Here is an 11,605-nt window from a genome sequence, read left to right on the forward strand (position 1 = left end):
CCATCTGCCAGTTGTAGTTTCACTTGGATACAATCTTGCATTGACACCTGAGGCAGAACAGCTGCCACTGCAGCTGAATATCAGCACCTGCCATAGTGCCATTACTGCCAAAAGAATTTTTTTTAAGTGTGTGGCTGTCTGAGAGAGAGTCATGCAGACAGAGACAGAGATATACTAGCAAAGTGTGGAAAGCTTGAACTGTATATATAGAATGCCTAGGAAATGTCTGTTATTTTAAAATGCTATACTGTGTGTACTTTCCCTAGGTATTCTATAAATAGGTAATCCTTGACTTTGTTTGTTTAGTGACCGTTCAAAGTTACAGTGACACTGAAAAAAAGAGACTAATGACGTTTTTCAGACATATGACTCTTGTGACATCCCCATGGTCAAGTGGTCAAAATTCAGATGGCAAATGACTCATATTTATGATGGTTCAGTGCCCGAGGGTCATATTATCCCTTTTTGTGACCTTCTGTCAAGCAAAGTCAATGGGGAAGCCAGAATCACTTAACAACTGTGCTACTAACTTGACAACTGCAGTGATTCATTTAACAAATATGGCAAGAAAGATTGTAAAATAGGGCTAAATTCACTTAACAAAAGTCTCACTTAGCAAAATAAATTTTGAGCTCAATTGTGGTCATAAGTTGAAGACTACCTATAAATGCATAGGCATTATGCAGAATGGTAAGAACTATTTAGGCAAAGTATGAAATGACAATCATAAAAAGGGTTAGAGACTAATCCTAACCCTAGCCCTTTATTGAAAAGATGTATATGATAAAAAAGAAGAAATGCAAAATAAAATATAGGACAGAACTTTCTTACTAAAAAAACAGAATAAAAAGATGAGTATTGGCCTTGCTTCCACAAGGAAAGCTACAATAGCATTTTAGTGGGAGTATTTTATACTTTATTGGTTTGCCTTTTGAGATTTCATAGAATCCCTAGGAAATGTCTGAAATTTCATGATTTGATGTCCCAGTTTTGGCATTCTATAGGCTTTCTAGACATTCTATAAATGTCTAATTTAACACATTGATGGTTTTATGTATAGTGTATGTGTATGTATATGTACATATGTGCATATACATACACGCACACAGAACTGAAGGTGGAAAACATACCTAACACTCTCTTTTTCCCCATAACAACTCTATGAGTTGTGTTGAACTGAGAGATGGAGAGAGAGATTGGCCCAAAGTCACCCAGCTGGTTTTTCATGCCTAAGGAGGGATTAGAACTCAGAGTCTACTGCTTTCTAGGCCACCACCTTAACCATTAAACCAGGCTGGCATATACTGTCTCTCCTGCCTTGTAGATATATTTATCTTTACTTTTATTTAGAAAGTTTATATTGCTGCCTACTCACACATGGCGATTCAAGGAAACTTACAGGAATGTAAAATTACCATATAAAATAAATAAAAATAATAAAAAGAAAAATAATAAAATAATAACCCCAAATCCCAGCGACAATACGCATAGTAGCCATTTAATAGGCTCCATCCTGCTCTGGGTTCCCAAGGCTTCTGATAGAACCATGTCTTCAGGGAGTTCCAAAGGGGTGTTACAGTGGAGGTCAGTCTAATCTCAGGAGATGTTCCAGAGGGAAGGAGCTACCACATAGAAGGCCCTTCTTCCCACCTGATGTATCTCCTAAGAGGACGGGACCCACAACATTCCTTGCCTTCCCAGTTTAGTGGGTAGGGTAGATGTGATCAGCAGATAACCTGGTCCCAAGCCATGGAAGGGCTTTAAAAATGACAACCAGCACCTGAATTGTACCCGGAAGCAAATTGGCACCAATGCAGTTCCCGCAGGAAAGGTGATACATGTGCATACCGAGGTTCACACAAAATCATGTGGGCCGTTGCTTCCTAATAGCTTCTGCAACTCCCTCACAGCTAAGATGAGCCTCTCACAGCTCACTCACTCCCAGTCCAAGACAGGTTGGCACTACCTTCCATGTGAAACTTAATGTAGGTATGGGATGGGTCCTGCTTCTCTTTTAGGGGTGTTCTCTATCTGACTTACATCTTCATTGGACAGAATACTTTCTTGCATGTCTGTCCATATGGGATGGTTTTGGAGTTATCCCCCTTTATTGCCCCTTCCTACTGATGTAATTCCAATTCAGTATGTGATCTCTCTTTTTCATGCTACGTCAGCTCTTCCTGAACAATTGCTATTGCTCCTTTAATGATTGCCAACCTGCTCTGGAGAGATATTTTGTACACACTGGAATCCCCTAGCACATATCATATGCTTCCCAGAGAGAATCCTACCAGACCTCTTCAGGTATTCCAACAAAAATGATGTAGTTTGGGTTAGCTGCTCAGCTTCTGCAGATTTGTCTCCCCCCACCCCCCGCCCTTGCCAAATGCAAGCCAAGAGACCAAAATATGCCCCTGCTGATCTGCCAGCTACTTAACTAAGGAGCATTTCAATAGTATGCATCATGCATTTCATCCTTGCCACCTTCTTCCCCCTCTTCCTAAAATCTGGTTCATTATTCCACTCCTGCACCCCAAACATCCTGTTTTCATTGAGCGAGCAGAGACTGGAGAGACTGCTGTCCTGAATCAGCCTGTTGTTGCTCATTATTTGGGATTCCATGTTGCTTCCTGGATCTTAGCAGTATTTGGGAAGCTAAAACAAATGTGGTTCAGTGGGTTTTATAAACCCAGCCAATAACTGTATATTTGAATTCACATGGCATGCATAAGTCATAGTTTCAGATAACAACGCTGAAGTCAGCATGCTAGGCCAAGATTATACCAACCATATTAGGCCTTAACATGATGAATATAGAATAGTGTTATAAGGGATATGCCTGAAATTCTGAAGTAACATATCAACTATATTTTTAGGTATATTTTAAGATGTACATAAATGTCCATATGAATTTTGGAAAGTCAACTTTTTGAAAAGTGTTCCCTGTTTATGTTGCTGTGGAAACTGAAGCATAATTTTTGAGGGGGAATGCTACAGTATTTCTTACTTGAATACTGGACAAAATAGACAATGTTTTCTAAAAACATCAGGATCATATCATATCAGTTCCAGACATCTAGATAATAAGTCTAATGTCAGTAAAGCCTATGTAAAATACTGTAATGAAATTCAACACCCGCTGGACAATTTCCTTGATAACTGATTGCCATGGTAATTCAACTGAGCTAATGCATTTGTCCAGGGGGAAAAACAAAAAACAAAAAGTACTCAGAAAGTGTCAGTCTAAATTGGGAGCTTAGATCGCACATTCACATAGTGGATTGTAAAAAAATAAAATAAAAAGCCAAACCAGGAACGCTGAAGAACATGAGGGAAGTAGTGGCATACCTGGAAATCACAGTCTTTACTGAACTACACAAAAATATTTTCAAGGAAACGTAAAAGGAAAGATAATGGTAAATCTTCCATCAATATTAAATTTAAGGATTAAGATTAACCTTCCTTAAAGGATAGTTCAGTGTTAAATTATAAAAGAAAAAGAAGTCTGGGAAGTGAAATGTCTTGTTTCTAACAACTTACCATAAGCATATCCAGGAAGTAATTGCTAGAAAGTAATTGCAACTTTTGGTAATAAACCTCAGATTTATCTATGCAGTTCAGACTCCTCAAACAGTTTTTTTTTATTAGAACTACCACCAGATCCAGTTTATATAGTGAATAGCTGTGCCATGGGGATGAAGGGGATTATTGTCTAGCATACCTGGAGAAATGCCAGCTTTAACTGTCACTGAATTACAGACATCGATTTTTAAATTTATATTACATTTATATCCTACCACAGTCAAATATTACTTTCAGAGGTTTACTAAACATACAGAAAATAACTAAAACTTCCACAATAGCCCTAATTAAAAGTAGGTAAAATCAATAAAACCATAAAACAAACATAATGAATTAATGTTAATTAATTAATTAACTAAGGAGGATCATTTCCTCCTTAGGCTTGACTTCCATACTGCCACCTCTCGCCGCAGGGATGTGGAACCGATTAGATGGATCCCTCCCTCCACGCGCAGGATGGACCCTGAAAGGTTCCTGATGAAGCTTGGAACTTTTCCTGAATCCTTTGCTCACAGTTCGACCGAAACCCTAGCAGAAGCCTGGGATGGGGCGGCTACTGGAGCCTTGGACTGCATTGTGCCTTTGTGGCCTATGACCCAGTGCCGATCCCAGGTAGCTCCCTGGTTTACCGAGGAGTTCCAGGAGATGAAACACCAGAAAAGACGGTTAGAGAGTGATTGGAGAGCCAGCCGGTCCGAATCCGACCGAACACTAGTAAGAATTCATATTAAATCCTACTTAGTGGCGATAAAAGCGGCAAAATGGCAACATTTTTCCGCTCTTAGCGCGTCCGCAGATAACTGCCCAGCTCCCCTGTTTAGGGTGACCCGTTCTTACTTAATCAAGGAACTGGGAAAGACCCCTTGCAGGGTAGGGCTGAGGAATTTGTTCAGTATCTGCAGGATAAAATCGCTCAGATTCGGACAGGCTTGGAATCTGACTGGGTAGATACGGACGAGTCGACGGGGATGAATCTTGTGGAAAGTATCTGGGATGAGTTTGACCCTGTGACTCCTGAGGGCATGGACAGGATTATGGGGAGACTCGGTGCTGCCACTTGTGTGCTGGACCCGTGTCCCTCTTGGTTAGTTTCAGCTTCCTGGGAGGTGACACGAGGCTGGTTCCAGGTGATTACCAATGCTTCATTGAGAGAGGGGTTCTTTCCCACTGCCTTGAAGGAGGCAGTGGTGAAGTCCCTCCTTAAGAAGCTTTCCCTGGAGCCAGCCTCTTTAACAAACTATCGTCCGGTCTCCAACCTTTGCTTTGTAGCGAAGATTGTTGAGAGCATGGTAGCACATCAGCTTCCCCAGTACCTGGACGAAGCTGCCTATCTGGATCCATTTCAGTCAGGTTTCAGGCCTGGGTACAGCACAGAGACAGCATTGGTCGTGTTGGTTGATGATCTCTGGCGGACCTGGGACAGGGGTTGTTCCTCTGTCCTGCTCCTATTAGACCTCTCGGCGGCTTTCGATACCATCAACCATGGTATCCTACTGCGACAACTCAGGGGGTTGAAAATGTGGGGCACCGTTTTACAGTGGTTCTCCTCCTACCTGTCAGATCAATCACAGTTCGTGTTGACTGGAGGGCAGAGATCGACACCGAGGTGCCTCACTTGTGGGGTGCCCCAGGGGTTGATTCTCCCACCCCTCCTATTCAACATATACATGAAACCGCTGGGTGAGATCATCTGTGGTTTTGGGGTACGGTATAATAAATATGCTGATGATACCCAACTTTTCATCTCTACCCCTAACCACCCAAATGATGCCCTCGATGTGATGTTCTGATGCCTGGAGGCTGTACGGATCTGGATGGGACAAACAGGCTCAAGCTCAATCCCTCCCAGACTGAGTGGCGGTGGTCCTCCTGGATATGCGGCTTAGTTTAGAAGAACACCTGACGGCCGTGACCAGGGGAGCCTTTTACCAGGTTCGCCTGGTACGCTAGTTGCACCCCTTCCTGGATCGGGATGCCCTGTGCACGGTCACTCACACCCTTGTCCTTTCTCACCTGGACTACTGTAACACTCTCTACATGGGGCTGCCCTTGAAGAGTACCCGGAGGCTTCAGCTGGTCCAGAATGCTGCTGCGCGGGTTGTCATGGGGTTACCTATGTGCTCCCATGTTACACCCTTTTTAGGCGGCATGCACTGGTTGCCGGTTGTTTTCCGGGTGAGATTCAAAGTGTTAATTATGATCTTTAAAGCGCTCCATGGCTTAGGCCCATGCGAGACCACCTACTGCCACCGGTAGCCTCCCACCGTCCAGTATGATCCCACAGAGTTGGCCTTCTCAAGGTGCCGTTGGCCAGGCAGTGTCGGCTGGCGACCCCCCAGGGGGAGAGCCTTCTCTGTGGGAGCGCCTTCCCTCTGGAATGTGCTGCCCCCGGAGCTTCACATAATTCCCGACCTCTGTTGCTTCCGGCGTGCCCTAAAAAGTTGGCTTTTCCAGTAAGCCGGCCTGGCCTGAATAAAATAAATTATTAATTTTAATTGTTATTTTTAATTTAATTTCTAAATCTTATTGTAAATGTCTATTGGATTTTTTGGATATTCTTTTTAATGTTTCTTTTAACATTTGTAATATGTGTTTTTATGTTGTACGCCGCCCTGAGTCCTTTGGGAGAAGGGCGGCATATTAAGTCCAATAAATCTAAACCTAAACCTAATGTAGAATCAATGCATTTTACATTATAAACTGTCCCTGTACACATATTAACATTGATAGATATACAAACTTAAATATAAATAAAAGGATTAAAAAATACCAGGACCAAAAATACCAGGGCAAAATACCAGGATTTTTGTCCCAATTTTCTGTTCCTCTTCTCACAATGCAGTGTCTTGTAATCACTAACCATTCTAAATTATCACTATTAATGGGGCTGTTTCAAGGCCCATGTTTATTATTTTAATGTTTCTGAAACTCCTGAAGATGTCAAGAACAATACTGAGGGTGGAGAAGGCAACAGCTTTATTGTTACTGAGAAAATAGTTTCCTCTTCTTTCACAATAGAAGTGTCTTTATATTCTGATACTACTGCTGTTAACATAGGCAGTGCTGTTGGTGTTTCAGTTTTGTCTGGACAGTTGCTTATTTTTCTTTCTTAAGTTTTTTTGCAGCTATTTGTATAGCATCAAATTCATTCATTGGATTTCTAAACTTCATACCACATTCCATAAAAGAATCAATCTCTTAATGCCTCATCAATCAAAATAGCTGGAGGCTATAGTAGCATATCTAAATTTTATAAAAGCAATTTCAGTTCTTCCGTCTTGCTTTTCTTAATTATCACATTCATTGATTGATGATGCAATCAGTTGTTAGATCCTAAGAATGGAAATACAAGAGGTGGTAACATTTGTTTGTATGTCTTCACATCCATCATCTATCTGCCTTCAAGAAAGCAAATCATCAACAAACATGAAAACCAATCAATTCACTAACCATCTTGCACCACCATTTCCTCTTCAGAGCATTAGGGTTGTTTTGTTTCCTCCAAAGATTCCTAGAAGATACAACTTGAGCAATGGTGTATCCTTTCCATGAACACTCAAAAGCCAGCTTTGGAATCAATTAAGCAGCTATATTAATCTGTAGCATATATAATGTAATAGTTTTTAAAAGCTTTCGCAGCAGTTTAGCCTGAAGGAGTAAAGTGATATTTGGAGGGGTGGGTGGGAATTACTTGGGATGTGCAAAATAGTATGGCCATTATTGGGGACCTCGAAAGCTATGGTTTGTTTTTTTTTAAAAATGCTTTGCTTCATTAGCAAAACAACGCTTAACTAGTTATGCATGCTTGCCTATTTCCCTTCCAGCAAAGGGAGAGAAGTCTTATTCCCGTCCTTAAAAGTACCTGAAGCTAAGAGTGCAATATAAAGGAATGGGCTGCACCATGAAAAGTCATGTAGCATTGCCTCACAGCTGTCTTGGCAGCTTTCCCTTCTTTCCCCCTCCTTGCAGTTTCTGTCATGTGCTTCTAGAAAGGGCAACTTTCGGAAAGGATGTTTAAAAGACCAGACCCCAATAATTAATTATTTATTTCACTTTTTTTAGTTTGGCAGGAAACTTGGATGCTGCTTCAAACTCTACTAAAGCCATCTCTTCTGCCAATTTTATGTCATGAAAATTATAGCATTTCTGAACACTTTCAATCCTGCCTTTGGTGGACATAAACATCCTAGCTTGACCCCTTTATGTAGTGGCCACAAAAATGTTGGTACATTGTAGTTTCTTTACTTTATTCATGATTATATTCACACTCATTGTCATTTTCTTCTGGTTCTGTTCTTCCACTGAAAGGCTGAGACCTATTTTCTCGGTTCCACCACAAAACCGCGGTCGACTAAAGCGCGCTCGATGAAACCGCGTACCTGACGTCATCACAGCGTGACGAAAAAAGCACGCTGTGAGCGGTAAAGCTAAAATTAACACGTAAACCTAAACCTAACCCTCCCAAACCTAACCCTAACCCTTAACCTAACCCTAAACCTAACCCTTAACCTAACGCTAAACCTAACGCTAAACCTAACGCTAACCCTTAACCTAACCCTAACCCTAACGCTTAAGGTAACCCAAAACCAAACCCTAACCTTAACCTAACCCTAACCCTAACCTTTACGTGAATCGGCTTGCTTTAAAAGCGCTTTTTAAAGCACCCTTTTTTCTCCGCGGTCATTGTTGTCGCGCTGCTGATGACATCAGTGATGCGCTTTAATCGGGCGCGCTTTAGTGGAACGCAGTTTTGTCGTGCCACGATTTTCTCTTGCTTATGTTTGGATCATATCTTGCATAAAAGACCTTAAGAACCATTGCTGCTCTATTTTTTAAAGATTTTTTTTTACAGCTCCTAATTTTTTCATTATACCGATAGTGGATTCCGAATCATCAACTAACAGTAATATTTATTTCTTCATGCAACTTATTCAACTCTCCCCCCCCCCTTCCAATATTCTACAATTCGTTTTAGGAATATGCAAGACAAATTGATTTACAGAACCTCCCCGCCCCCCCGATAATCAGATTTGTGTATGTGGGGGATAGCAGTAGACTTATATACTGCTTCATAGGCCTTTCAGGCCTCTCTAAGCGGTTTACAGAGAGTCAGCATATTGCCCCCAACAATCTGGGTCCTCATTTTACCCACCTCGGAAGGATGGAAGGCTGAGTCAACCCTGAGCCAGTGAGATTTGAACCGCTGACCTGCTGATCTAGCAGTAGCCTGCAGTGCTGCATTTAACCACTGCGCCACCTTGGCTCATTACTGTACTGAGATAGCTACATCTGCATTCATGCTTTCTTGTTAATCAAAGTCATGTCATATACTGTATCCATTTTGGGCAATGCTACCTGGCCAACTGTAAAAGTCTAATATGGCAACAATAGGGCAGAAATGACACAGAGAAGTTTTCATTATGCTAATCATGTTAATCCATGATTTGTTTTAACAGTAATTTGTTGATTGAGTCACAAAGGCTGGATTCACTTAACATGCTAAGCTAAAACCAATCTCTTGTTAAACTGTAAAAGACAGATGTGGAGCATATTAATGAAATAACTTCTTTTATATTTTCCTGCAATCTGCATGGACTCCAAATAATTTATATAGTACAACAATTAAAGATGAAAACACAAACCAAAAACTACATTATACCAATATAATAGATGAGATGGCACTCTCCCCAATCTTCCTCAAAACTCTACATGGAAAAACTCTGTACTAGTTGCCAAAAGTCTGTTAGATTGAGCACTAATCTTATTCAAGCAGGATACGGTTTTATAATATAATAATAAGGATGTAATTTAAAAAGTCTATCATTGCTACCCTTTTAATGACTTGGTAATGGGGAACCACTAGCATATTTTAGGCTTTATAGATTAAAAAAAACCTTTATGAGTGAATTGATGGGAACATCAATAAAGCAACCACTGCTGCTTTCTTAGACTTTTAAAATATTCCAAATGGTTGTTCATACTAATTACTTATTTATACAGAGTAGAAAAATATATTTCTTACTAGTTGGTTAACTTGACGACCACTGTATTAGCAACCATTAACAAAAGCCCCTATAAAACAGCAAAAACTGTTTTACCCTTGAGAATAAATCTTAATTTAATAGGCTTTTACCCAAATGAATATGTTACAATGAGGCAGCACTAGTCTTCCAGAATGTCAATCCATGAAAGTTTTGGGAGAGAGGACAGAGGTTTTAAAAATCTGATCCTGGTTTGAAAGAGAATTGTGAAAGAACAAAACAAATATGGTAGATGTGATGCCACACATAATCTTTATTTTGAGAGAGACTGTCTTGGAAATACAGTAATAGAATTTGATGTCTTTATACCAGGAGAACTAAAAATACATTACTTTCAGGATAATGCCTGCCTGATTCAGTTTCCTGTGGCAAACTTGTCAAAGATACGTCCTACTAGAATGACAAAATTAGAGGCAAATTTTGGACATAAGCAGGGGAAGATATTTATATATCCTGTATCTATTTAATCCATGTCCCTTTTACAGGAAGAAGAAAAAATGTTAAAATGAAAGACCTTCTTCATATCAAGAACAGTCCTACTCTTTAACCGAGCATGCGGATCATCAACCAATTGCAACTTTTCAAAGCTAATATGCTGTATAAATTCCAAAGTAACTTCTGCTGAGATTCAAATTAGTTGAGATCATCTGCATGATTTGTATTATCATGGCTTATTGACCAAATAATAATTTGATTATGTTCATATAATATATTAATATTTATGTATAGGTAGTCCTCAGCGTATGGCCACAATTGAGCCCAAAATTGTTGTTGCTAAGTGAATTTTGCCCCATTTTATGACCTTTTGTTCCACAGTTGTTAAGTGAATTACTGCTATTATTAAGTTAGTATCATAGCATGATTATTAAGTGAATCTGGCTTCCCCATTGACTTTGCTTGTCAGGACACGAAAAGTGAACAAATGACCCTAGGAGACTGCAACCAACATAAATATGAGTCAGTTACTAAGCATCCGATTTTTGATCATGTGGCTATGTGGATACTGCAACGCTCATAAGTGTGAAAAACGCTCATGTCACTTTTTTCAGTGCTTTTGTAACTTTGAATGATCACTAAGACAACAGTTACCCGTATTTAGCTATTATATTTATGCCTGCATTTATTTTGTGTAACTCTAGGCTGCATATATATTTCCTTTTCCTATTTTCCCCACAACAAAAATTATCTAAGATGAGCTGCACTGGCAGAGTGACTGACCCAAATTCATCCAGCTGGCTTTCTACATTTTAACCACTATCTTAAAACTGGCTTTCTAAACAAGTGAAGTAATCTGCTTTTAGGCCAAATAAAGGAGTCATAGTTTCACTTCTAATGCAGTGTGAATCTGGTCAATATGTGGGTCCAGTATTTTATCTCTCTGGTATTGTTTCATAAATACTTGAAACATATGAAGAGGAACTTGGGAAAGCAGGAGACACACATACAAAATGCATCAAATGATCTATCCCAGGACACTTGGAGGCTAATGCAGAAAACAAACAATAATACCTAGAAACCTGGGTGTTTTTGATTGAGTATCAAATCCCCAACTCTGCTCTAATAGAAGATCCAGAATAGAGGACAATATCTCTTTCAGCAATAGATAATAACTATGATTCTCCCCCAGGTCTCCTATTGTTTTCTGTATAAATACTAACTCTGAGCCAATTTCTACAAAAGAGGCTCCAATTCACAAACATATAGCAATAGCAGTTAGACTTATATACCGCTTCATAGGGCTTTCAGCCCTCTCTAAGCGGTTTACAGAGTCAGCATATTGCCCCCAACGACAATCCGGGTCCTCATTTTACTCACCTCGGAAGGATGGAAGGCTGAGTCAACCCTGAGCCGGTGAGATTTGAACAGCCGAACTGCAGAACTGCAGTCAGCTGAAGTAGCCTGCAGTGCTGCATTTAACCACTGCGCCACCTCGGCTCTAAATTCCCTGTAGACAAAGACTGTTACCATTCTTGGCCAAGTGC

Source organism: Thamnophis elegans, chromosome Z (assembly GCF_009769535.1).
Source record: "Thamnophis elegans isolate rThaEle1 chromosome Z, rThaEle1.pri, whole genome shotgun sequence".
NCBI classification, from domain to species: domain Eukaryota; kingdom Metazoa; phylum Chordata; class Lepidosauria; order Squamata; family Colubridae; genus Thamnophis; species Thamnophis elegans.